We start from the raw sequence: 12,000 nt of genomic DNA on the forward strand, positions 1-12,000 counted from the left end.
ACCACAACTCTCTGGGCCCGGCCGTCCAGCCAGTTTTTGACCCAGCGCAGAGTACACCTGTCTAAGCCGTGAGCCGCCAGCTTCTCTAGGAGAATGCTGTGGGAGATGGTGTCAAAGGCCTTACTGAAGTCCAGGTAGACCACATCCACAGCCTTTCCCTCATCCACTAGGCGGGTCACCTGGTCATAGAAGGAGATCAGGTTGGTCAAGCAGGACCTGCCTCTCATGAACCCGTGCTGGCTGGGCCGGATCCCCTGGTTGTCCCGCTCATGCCTTGTGAGCGCCCTCAAGATGAACCGCTCCATAATCTTCCCCGGAAACATCCATATTTCTATTGAATGTGAAAAAAACTATTTCAAAAGTTCTCACATCTTTCCCTTAGTGGTTTGGTGCCATCTATGTATCTATTTCACTAACCAGTGCTCACATATACAGTCTTACAAAGGAGTTCCTAACCTGACTTCACTACAGGACTAAACCATGTTGCAAACAGCATCCTACTGATAAATTAGTAAGTAAAAACTGAACAATGAAAAAGATCAAGCAAGTCAGCAGTGGGCCCTGACAGCAAAGAAAGGCAGCCTTGGTTGTGTTGACTGGAACATAACCAGTAGATCAAGGGGGAATGATTATTCCCCTTTACTCAGCACTCATTAGACTGCATCTAGAATATTGTATCCAGTTTTGAGACCCAAAGTACAGCAATATACATCCATAAACTACAATGAGTTTATTGGAGGGCCACTGAGATGGTTGGGGCTAGAGCATTTGCCCTGTGAGGAGAGGCTGGGGGAGCTGGGCTTGTTCTGCCTGGAGAAGTGATGGCTTTGGGAGTACATAACAGCAGCCTGCCAGGTCGTACAGGAAAGATGTCAAAGAGACAGAGCCAAGCAATTCATAGCAGCTCTGACAGGTATAAGAAGGCACATTTTTACCATAGGTACAGTGAAGCAGTGGATCAAGTTGCCCAGAGAAGTTGAGCAGTTTTCATCCTTGAATGTTTTCAAGACCTGACCAGATAAGGCCCTGAGCAACCTGTACTGATCTCACAGCTGACCCTATTTTAAGCTAGGGGTCGGACTAGACAGGTCCTGAGGTCCCCTCCAACCCAAATTACTCTGTCATCCTACAGGTCAAGGTGATCCAGGATCTGAAGAAGAAACTGCAAGGGCAGCAGTAATGCAGAAGCCACCAATGGATCACTGTCTAAGGACGACTGGAAATCTAGAGGGAGGTAGTTCGGAGGCAAGCCAAATCAAAAGACAAAACATCATCTGCTTCACATATGTTGGCATATGGTGCAACTTTTTTAAGAACTCCTTAAGTGCACAATATGAAATAAATATAGGAGAGCACTAGAAAATATTCTCGGATTACATCAAGGAGAACTTACAGGACCTGCAAATATTTGGTAAAGTAGAAAGCAGTAAGGCAGCTGTTAAGAATTATTTGGGTCTTTTAGTGAGCTTGAGAATTAGCTTGTCAACAAGTTTGTCTTCCTACAAAAAAATCTGTTCCTGAAGTCAGTTTCAAAACACCAAGTAGTCTCTTATTCTGTTGTTCTTTTTCATACAATATGACTTTTGGAAGATCAAGACAACCTCTAATTTCAGCTGCACTGATATCTGTTCTGAAATCAAGCTGTTATTGATGCAGAATTAATTCGCAAAGATAGCTTCATCCAGTCTAGGGAACTAAGTGTTCTTATTTAATCTTTCTTTATGTCAGGACCAAATTTTACAAATTTTGAAAGGAGAGAGCACTGCAAACTTTCTGCTGGGGTATATGAAGTTACCACATTATTCCACAGACTGTTCAAAATCACAAAGACACTGTTTAAAATCCCATCTCTCCTATGAAAAACACAGTGGGTAAAAATCTGTTGTTTAAGGTAAAGTAAAAGACAAGCAAAACAACACAGGAACAATTCTAAGCATCACCTCAAAAAAATTCTTAAAAGGCAATCCAAGATGTGTTACACACTGGAGTGAAAATATAAGATTTATAATGGCCAAGCAGGTGTCTCATAATATCTCATCAAAAGCTACCTTAAAGTCACTACTCATAGAGAGATCTTCTACTTCAAATCATCAAGTCATTGGAACAGCACTCTGGGACACGACATTTCATAATAACAAGAGGCTACCACCACTGGCCTGCATCCTTCCGTAGTATGGCTCATGTACTATATAACTAAACATCGACTTTAAAAATGAAGATAACATTTCTATTATCTATCAAGGAAAGTAACTAAGGTTTTTAAGAGGAGTTTTCTTAGTCTGAATATTAAAGTAAGATGATCTTTTCCATGGTTCTTGTTGATTCTGACAGATTAAATGAGGTAGAAGAGAGATCCAGGTATAACATACGGCTATGGAGAAACAGCTATAACTGACTATATAAATTGGAATGAATAGAAAACCTCATGTGTCCTGTGGATGGACTTCACCTTGTTACATGATCTGATGATTCCAACATGCCTTAACAAGTTATAGGTGAACCATGGAATGCTCTCATGTAGCCAGAATATTCCCAACAATTTTTGAACAAAAGCAAAGATCTTAAAGAAATATGAGCCTACATAATATGAAGGTAAATAAATAAGAGCTGCAAAAGAAGAACCCTTTAATGAGAAGTAAAGGTAGAAGGATGTCCAACAATCAGTCAGTCCCCCTTTTCTGACATGAAAGTAATTCAGGAAAGCAGGCAAAACGGAAAATAAAACAAAGCTTTTTCTAAGATTTATTGAAACATTTGCTATCCAAATTCCCTTTCGTACTGCTGACCTTCTCCTGATTTTTAACTGCTATTTAAAACAGGACAGTCAGTCACCAAGATTCACTTTAGAGAAACAGGTCCACAGTCTGGCTTTGTGATGGTGGGTAACAAACTCATGACGAAGATCTTCTCAAACTTCCCAGCATCTTTTTAACTGCCACAGACTAACTTTTTGATTGCCTTATACAGAAGGAAGAAAATCTATTTAAAATAGAGATCAGCAATCCTTTAGCATTCCAGAACACTGTGCCAAGTCTCCTGAAGATGCATCATCATGGATACTGTTCGCTGTAAAATATCTGAGCTGTTCAAGTCAGGGTGATTACAAAAATGCACGTGTCCAGGGCTTCACAATCTACTGTGCAATTGCATTTAACGGTATCTCCAGTGCTTTATCTCCTGGTGAACTCCAGCATGTTTGTTAGGACAAACTGGCAAGCCTGCCTGCAGTTAACTCACTTGTTCAATGGGTTCAGTTTCAGTGATAACTCTTAATTCTGTTTCTGGGCCTTTTTGGTCTTCTAACTCTAGTAAATCCTACTTACGTTGGACAAACAGAATCAAAGTCTGCTTCCTGTATTTGTTTCTGTTCCTCAAGTGGTTCACATGCCATTTCTGTCACCACTGCACTCAAAATCTCTTGCACTTCATACAGTCCTGCTATCCAGGCAACAGCTTATTTTTCAAAGAGGGTAACAAGGCAGGACTTCCGTTTTAAGAAATCCTCTTTTGTCTCCGATTGTTCTACCTAATTTGGGCTTCTTTGAGATGTTACTTTGCAAACACAAGCTAGGAAGGCAGACAATACACATTTTAAAGAGTTCTCATTTAATCTGGATTTTAAACTACATTTCTATCATTTGTTTTTAGTCCTTGGGTCTCTCATAAAAACGAAAACAAATAAAAAAAGATGGAAAGGCAACCATCTTTTTTTACTGCAGAATTTCTGTTTCATTACACTTTATTTCACCCCAAAAGCCCAAGTATTTCAGCATACCTGATGGTTTGAGAACAGAGATATGAACTTCCCCCTTAATCCTACTTTCTTTATGTAAATAGAGAAATTAAATATGACTTTCACCAAATTTGTCCTGGGACACAGCACCTTCAAAGGAATTCATGCTGAAGAGAACAGCTGGATTGACACATGGGCCATCTGGTGAGTGCTTATTCCTCTAAGCAGAAGTGCCTAAGGACCATGAGTAACACAATTGCTCAAGAACAGGATATAAATATATCTTTGTATGATTCCACTTTATAAGTCCTTAAATCCATAGATATCAGAGGGTGGCCTCCAAAATCAAGCATGATTTGAGGGAAGGTCCCATAATTTTTTTTCTTAATCTCTTGTTTTCACTGGTTATTAGGATACATCTTGGAAAACCCTTGTACAATAAGAAATATATGAGCTCAGCTGAAAATTGTCGACAAATTTTCTGCTGATTCATGTCTCGCTAAAGGGGAAACAAATCTGCAAGATGTAGATACCACCATCTCCTCATGCCTCCATAGGCAAGTTAAACTGCTCAGAAAACATTACTTTTCCCTCGAATGTATTTCCTCAGCAGCTTTACCCTTGTTATATTGCAATTAGGGGAAAAAAGGCTGCAGGGGGATCCTAAGCATGCAAACTGCTCCTAGGGAACAGAAAAACTGAACTGTCTCTTTTTCTTTTTAGTCATTGTCCTTCAGTTCTCAAAGAGGAAGTAATTAGAAAACATGCATTACTTATGTCTGTCATATCGCCTTGTAAATACTATAATAATTTACCTCTTTGCTTCCTTGTAAGATTAATTTGAATTCACTTTTACAGAAAACATGCAACACCTATTAACATTACTTACAACTTCAACTTCACCACATAAAACACTTTAACAGTGGATAATATGTAACATTTCTGGAAAAGAAACAAAAAATAATTCAGTTGAAACTGTATGAGAAATTTAGATCATTTCACAAGACAGTTATCTGTATTGGAACTATTCTGGGGTCAAAAACTTCTGTGAATGTTTCTGAAGATCTTAAATGTCTATGAATTATTAGAACCCTTGAAGTTATTTTCATTTTACAGATGTTTCCTTAGCATAGCATTAGCATAGCATTTCCTAAATTTATGTGACTAGAAAGGGAAAGGAAACATTTCTAACTGCGTCCTAAAAAACACCCAAGTTACTTCTTTACAATTCTTGAAACTGAAAGTCATCCTGTTTACCAGAAGTGAATTGACGTTATCGTCTCTTAGATACAGAAAACTACGTCACAGTGTTTTGAATTTTGTTTTTAGAAAATCCTATTCAAACTAAGTAACTTGCAGATATTATTAATTAGCTAGTTGCTTCAGATTAAACTGCAGAAATATGCAAATCACTGGAAATGTTTTTACCTGATGGCATGTGTCACTCGAGAGAGAACAGAAACAGGATGATGCATCCTGGTTCTCTGAAATTTAATGGTTCTAAGATACTCTATATGAGGAAACGAATATAACATCTTTTAAAGGTTTTGCATAGTTTGAAGAAAAAAGATATATCAGATAAACTCTACTGTGATAACACAAGTTGAACTTCATGACAAAATTGTGTATGTTTGGCAGTTAGATAGATGATTTTTTTTCCTCAACATAAACTGACTCTGGAAGAAACACAATTTCCAAACTTCTTTTCAGCATGATACTTAAGGTTATTAGATGAAAAATGTATATATATTCAATGCAAATATTTAGGACAAGATGCTCTTTTAGGGGGAAAAAAAAGAGTTTTTTTTAATGCAGACTTTAACTTTATTTCATAATTTTGTCTAAAATTTCATTTTCTACTATCTTGGAATACTACTAGTAGAATAACTTTGCTGCAATAATTTAACTATTCTACTTTTCATCTTACAAAAATGAACACTTTATGGGTACATCATTACTCTGTTCAGAAGTAAGGATTAAATTTTCAGAACTGCTTTTTATTATTTTTCTTGTTATTCCCTGTTAGTATTCACTGATTCCAGACTGTCAGTAAAACAATGATTTCCATCTGCAGGAGGAGGATAATATTCCTTCTGATGTATTACTAAAGAAAATATTCTATTGCTTAACACTAAATCAGTCTTAATTCTTGTAAGCAAAGACTTTACTTCCAACAAATGACAGTCAGAAATACCATAGGTTAGAAGGGCCACAGAGATAATTTCACGTTTTAGTAACATTCTCACTGGAAGTGTTGCTGAAAGCATTAAGGCTTTGCAAGACCTCCCTGTGCTGAGACTCCAAGGTCCTGACCCTACTTTGATTAGTTCCATTGTGCAGAACCAGCTTTTACAGAAAAATAGTGATGTGCTACATATCCATCCAAGTCCTTCATATATACTACTTGCAGTACGGATGCTTGAAGTCACAGTTATATTCACTACAATTAACTGCAAGGGATTATGTAGTTAAGATACTTCAAAATAAAGAATCAAAGAAATGCAATGCCTTGGGGAAATCTGATGGAGATACATAGCTTTTTTCTTGCATGACAGATGGCAAAAATTCCTCAAAACCACAAATCTGTTGTTTGGAAAAAGGTTGATAACCTGGCAAAATTTCCACTGATAACTTTGGGGCTGCTATCAAAGAAAATCAGCCCACTTAATAAAGAGAAGCACTGCCAGAGACCGAACCAAAGAAAATATCCACGCTGCTAAAACCACTTCACAGGCCTCATCGTTATCATCAGAATTACAAATGATAACAGTAAACTCTGGGTGAATCCTCAATCGTATGCCCAGCTGAACCACCGGGCCCACCTCCAGTGGCCATCCCAGGGGTACCTTCTCAAGCTGCTGCAGCACAGGAGAGCCGGGCAGGGCAGGAGGTGCGTGAGGCGAGGGGCCAGCCAGCTCTCCTGCCTCTGAATCTGAGAGTGCTCAGTGGCCTCTGAACCACCCCCTGTGAAGCAGACAGATGAAGGTCCTGCTTCTTCATTTCGAATCCTACACGTTTAAGCAGGTTCCATGTGAGCACTGCATGGGGACTTCAGGTCTATCCTTTCTACTTGCATGCCATGCTTTCCTTGATTTTTCAAGGTCAATAGCCTAGCAAATTAATCTAGTAAACATGTTTCCATCTAGCTGGAACCACTGCTCTACCCTTCTTATCTTTCAAATGTGAATAATGTCCTTTTTGCGCCTATTCTGCCCGGCACAGAATTAAGTAGCACAAAGTGCAGTCTGGTGTGATACATGTTATCATAGATTATTATTTTCATTTCTTGGAGCTCCCTGACTGTTGCAGCAATTCAATTAACTCCATATATTCTCTATTTTTGAATGTCACACTTTGGCACCCAGATATTTAGTACATATTTCCGTGTTAATTTTGTTTCTTGTTTTCCGTAGATTTTCTCATTTATTATCAGCATAACATCAGTTTCAGTACATCTTAGATAATTAATTCAAACACAGTCACACTATTTTATACATTAATTGTTACTCAGTTCAATAGAATCTTGGAACTTTACAGCTTAAATTCAGATAAGAACTGTAAACAGAAATAATTGAGTTTACTATGAAAAGATAGCCACTTTGAACCAAAATAGACTAACGGTTTAGCAATTCATGTGTCTATACAATACAGTTCTGAAAGGAAAAGCCCTTCTATTATGAAAAGGATAAAAGGGTTTAAGATAAATTGCAGTGATTACTCTGGCTCGAAATCAGTCAAAACAGCACCCCGGTGATTTTTAAATGTGATTATTACTGGAATGGTTACAATTAATTGAATCTGGCTTTGATAGAAATCTTTTGATATACATTTTGATGTATATTTGATATATATGTGTGTTTGATAAAATATTTTTTTTCTGGAAAATATTTGCTTTTTTGCAAAAGAATATTTAACTCATTGCTGTAAGAATGAAACTCAAGACTTTGTGTTACACTTAGTATTTTTTGTTGTTTTTATAAAATGGAAAAATGTAATTTTCTGCTATTGAAATCCCTTTTTTCCCGATAAACTCCAATAACTAATGAATATTCAGAGCCAAAATAGACTGATGATTTTATTTTTTACTTTCAGGAGTAATTTTTTCTCTTTGAGATTCACTGTAAAATTATAAGGTACTTCAACAACATTTTTTAATGTATTTAACCTCTGCTTTCTAGATATATGGTTAGCAATAGAAGTTTACACAAAAACTAAGAAAATGGCTGACAACAGAAAGTACCTGCTGACAGATAAAGACAGCCAGTATCAGTCTACTTTCAGATGTTTATATTTCAGCCATCACCATATGTTACTGCAGTATTTGTGTTAACCACAGTATTACATCTAAGAATACCCTAAATCTCCAACAGAGACACAGATACTCAACATTAAAAAATAAATTAGAAAAGCATCAAAACCAAAATAAATCAGAAGAGAGCTTGAAATAAATGAAAAAGAAAAATGACAGCAACAGAAATCTTTTCTGAGTTTGCATATCGACTAAAGAAGAAAATATTAGAAATCACAGCAATCCACATCTGTATTCAAAGTCACTAAGTTACTTTTAACCCATCAGCAAAATACAGTTTGATAAAAATAGAATTGAAAGTAGCGATGTTTCCTACGTTACCATGCATATAGAACTCAAATCTAGAATTCTGAATTTATTTCATCTAGCTACATTTTTAAGTCTTATAATTGAACTTTAAATCCTGTATTTATAGGAACCAGAACCGCAACACCAGCAATTTATTCCACAAACTTTTTGTATTAAAAATACAATAAAATACTTGATTGAAAATATAAATGCTATCAGCACTATGGGCCAGTGAGATTCTCTCTGCCACTGAGTAGTAAAATTCCTTACATATCACAAACGAGCACAATTGATTGGGTAACCTGAGCGCTTACAGCCTTTTGAGAGTGACAGGACCTATCCTTCCAGACCCAACAGCTGGTTTAGCTCTCAAGTTCCTTGTGCAAAAATACAATTACTGACTAGTCCATAGGAAAACACAAAAGCCATGGAACAAGCAATAACTAAACAGTTTCTTCAGATGGAAAATTCTTTGTAAGCCCAACTGGTGTTTGGTTTATTTCCTGAAGCAAAGAGCTTATTGGTGTGGAGGTGGGGATGGGGAAGACAAAGGGACCCCATAAAACTATGCACAGCTATTCCTATTTATAAGCCTACCAAATTCTACTGGTTAGGCCCTTAGTTTTGCAGGTATTTTATAGAAATTAATTGCATGGAATATTTGTATGTGGTATTATCTGTGTTAATTTTTGCCTTCTTAATTATTCTTCAGCGTAGCTCCATTCTAATTATTTCGTCTTTCCAAGTTTTAACCAGATATCTAAAATTTTAAAATTTAAACTGGTATGTTAAAAAGGAATTTATACAAACCAGATTTCCAATTTCTGCACTGTTTTGAGGAAATAACCTCCATTTTTTATAAAATATTTTGAATATTTCTAACTACATCCTTAACTACAGAAGTTGTAAGAAACAATTATAGGGTCAAAGAGGTATATTCAGAATTGTTATAAATTACCAAATTATTACTGGGCATATCATGATCTTCCCAGAACTCCCAAACTCTAAGCTTAAATTTTCAAAAACAACTGCCAATTCAAAACCAATATAAATCAATTACAGTTTATATACAGTAAGAATATCAAAGGTCTCATCATCCTGTTTGTCTGGATGTTTGTTCAACTCCTCCTCCGCAAGGGTTTCAAGAAGAAAAGTGACAAGTGTTTCTGCTAGCAATCTTTGCTGTTCTGTGTACTGCTCTGTTTTGAGTTTTAAGGAGGAGACAAGGGTATCCCCAAAACACCATTAAATCAAATGTTACCTGTGTCAACAACACAGGTCAAAGGATAGCACATGTAGCTGTACTAATGACACAACTACTTACTGCAGGTTTCAGAGGAAAAAGGGAGTTCTTGGACACTTTTGCACATTGCGACAAGACTAAGAGTTAAGGAGATCTGCTTCTGATGTATTCAAACTCAACCTCTTCCACCTCCAGTGTTACAGCGCTTACCTTTTGCACATTCTCTTACACAGGTAACCCATAAGGTGGTACTTGATTCATTGCTGAATCAAAGTGTCTCAGTCTGAAGAACTGCAGCTTTTCAGTGTCTGCATGCTCCAAGGGCATTTCAGCTGCATCTATATTATTTAAATAAACTGAGTGCATGCTTAACTCTTCTCTTCCACAGCTTAATTTGTCTTGGTCTTGCTAACAGGTTAGAAGATCTCAAAGTAGCATGCTAGTATGCCTAATACTACTAGTATCCTACACCAAACACAGAGAATTATGCTCATATATTCATGATGCACAGTATCTTGCAAATCTAAAGCTTGAACTGTGGTTACTGATTAACAGGAACTGCAGCATTCTACGGTTGATGATGTAGAAAGTTTCAGTCATGATCAATATGAATCATTAAAGGTGGAGTTGGAAAGTCCTCTTTGGTGTTCTATATTATTCTCTATTTGGTATACTCTTTCCTACATTTGGCTAAATAATCTTGTCACCAGTTCTGCAAAAATTTCAGTTTTTATCTGGCCTTTTACCCCAACTGTGTTCCTTGTTGTTCTAATATACTACATTCCTAATTACTACATTCCTGACTATTACTAATTGCTGTATTATATAACTGGATTTCTCTGCCTTTTTGTAGGTCATTATTTTCTCCTAATAAAACAAATAAAATGAGCCTCATGATACTTCGAGGTTTAAATGTGTGTCAGCTAGTTTCCAGTCTCTGTTTTACCTTTGTTCCTAAAGAAAACAATCTTTTTTCACTATTCTAACTTCTACATAAATCCAGTCCCCTTTAGTTAGTTTGGCATTCAATGCTCTAGTCTCTAATATGGCCTGAGTTGATGGAATTCTCTGTTGATTCTACATTGATTTCACATTGACTGCAAACACTTCTAGGGCTCCCCATGCAAGAAGTATCTTTTCTCTTTTTTCTCAGTAGCAACAAAACTTTTCAACTCTCCCTGTCAATCCACTGGGCAGGTTCCAGCCATGGGGGCAAGGAGAGAGGAATGGCATGATTCCCTGCATCCTTTATCCTTTGTTTGTCAGCAGGCATTCCTGAAACTGAGCAGTGGTGGGAATGGCCAGGGGAAGGAGTTACTCACCAAATAGTGCTATCGATTTGTTTGCCAGAAGAGCAGCACCAAGCAAGAAGCAAGGCAGAGAGTTTCAGAGAGGTTTTAAGAGGTAGTTTGGGAATTGACTTCAAAAGCCAGATCAACCAAATGAGTCCAAAGTGAATCTAGCATGCTGCTCACTCAGCTTCTCTAGGCTCCCATCTTGGCCCTTCCCTCTTCACAGGGCATCTTGCTTAAACACTTAAGAACTGGGAAGCTTAGTTTTTATGCAAAACAATAAATAGTCCTAGAAAGATTCTTGAGGAAAATTACATAAATCAGGCTAGTGTTGCAGAGCCATAGTATGGTAAATGACTATTTTTTCCTCTGGTGGAGCACTCTTGTGCTACTGTGCCTTTTTCCTGTATTACCAGAACTCAGGTTTTCCTGCATGTCAGCTTCTACCAGCACTGCAATTCAGACTTTAGTATATATCCTATTTAGTACAAGTCTACTAGTACTCAATATTCAGAAATAAATATTTGTTCCAATAGCAGAAATACTTTTACCTAATCCTTAATGCCCATGCTGTTTTTCTTCTCATGTCTCCTTAGCTGTAAATCTGTTTATATGAAAATCAAATATATTGCTTGCTTGCCTTATGTCTATGCTGAAACCATACATAAGCAACTTTTCCCCCCTCTGAGGGAGGGGAACCTCAATCCATCCCACTCCTACCAGTTTGATGCCAGGGCCAGCAACAGATGCCCAGAGCCTGGAGAAGGATCACAGGTCATCAGGAGAGCACCTGAAGAGCAGCACAAAGGAACTCCAGCCAGTGAGACAGCTTCATCGGGGGCCCAACTTAAATGCCTCTATGCAAACACACGTAGCATGGGGAATAAACAAGAGGAGTTAGAGATGTGCGCATGCCTGCAGGGCTACAACCTTATTGGCATCACGGAGACGTGGTGGGATGGCTCCTATAACTGGAGTGTTGGGGTGGAGAGATACAGGCTCTTTAGGAAGGACAGGCAGGGGAAACAAGGAAGGGATGTTGCCCTCGTATGTCGATGACCAGCTGGAGTGCATGGAGCTCTGCCTGGGGATGGATGAGGAGCCGACTGAGAGCTTATGGGTCAGAATTAAAGGA

General features: G+C 37.7%; 1 protein-coding gene across 1 annotated transcript in view; it reads right to left on the reverse strand.

Moving 5' to 3' along the window:
* The window catches only part of RIMS2 (regulating synaptic membrane exocytosis 2), a gene marked incomplete at its 5' end in the record, with an annotated part of 289,286 nt that overhangs the window by 85,699 nt on the left and 191,587 nt on the right, over positions 1-12,000 (reverse strand). The window lies entirely within an intron of this gene.

The sequence above is a fragment of the Aptenodytes forsteri genome, unplaced genomic scaffold, assembly GCF_000699145.1.
Source record: "Aptenodytes forsteri isolate BGI_AS27 unplaced genomic scaffold, ASM69914v1 Scaffold385, whole genome shotgun sequence".
Taxonomy (NCBI): domain Eukaryota; kingdom Metazoa; phylum Chordata; class Aves; order Sphenisciformes; family Spheniscidae; genus Aptenodytes; species Aptenodytes forsteri.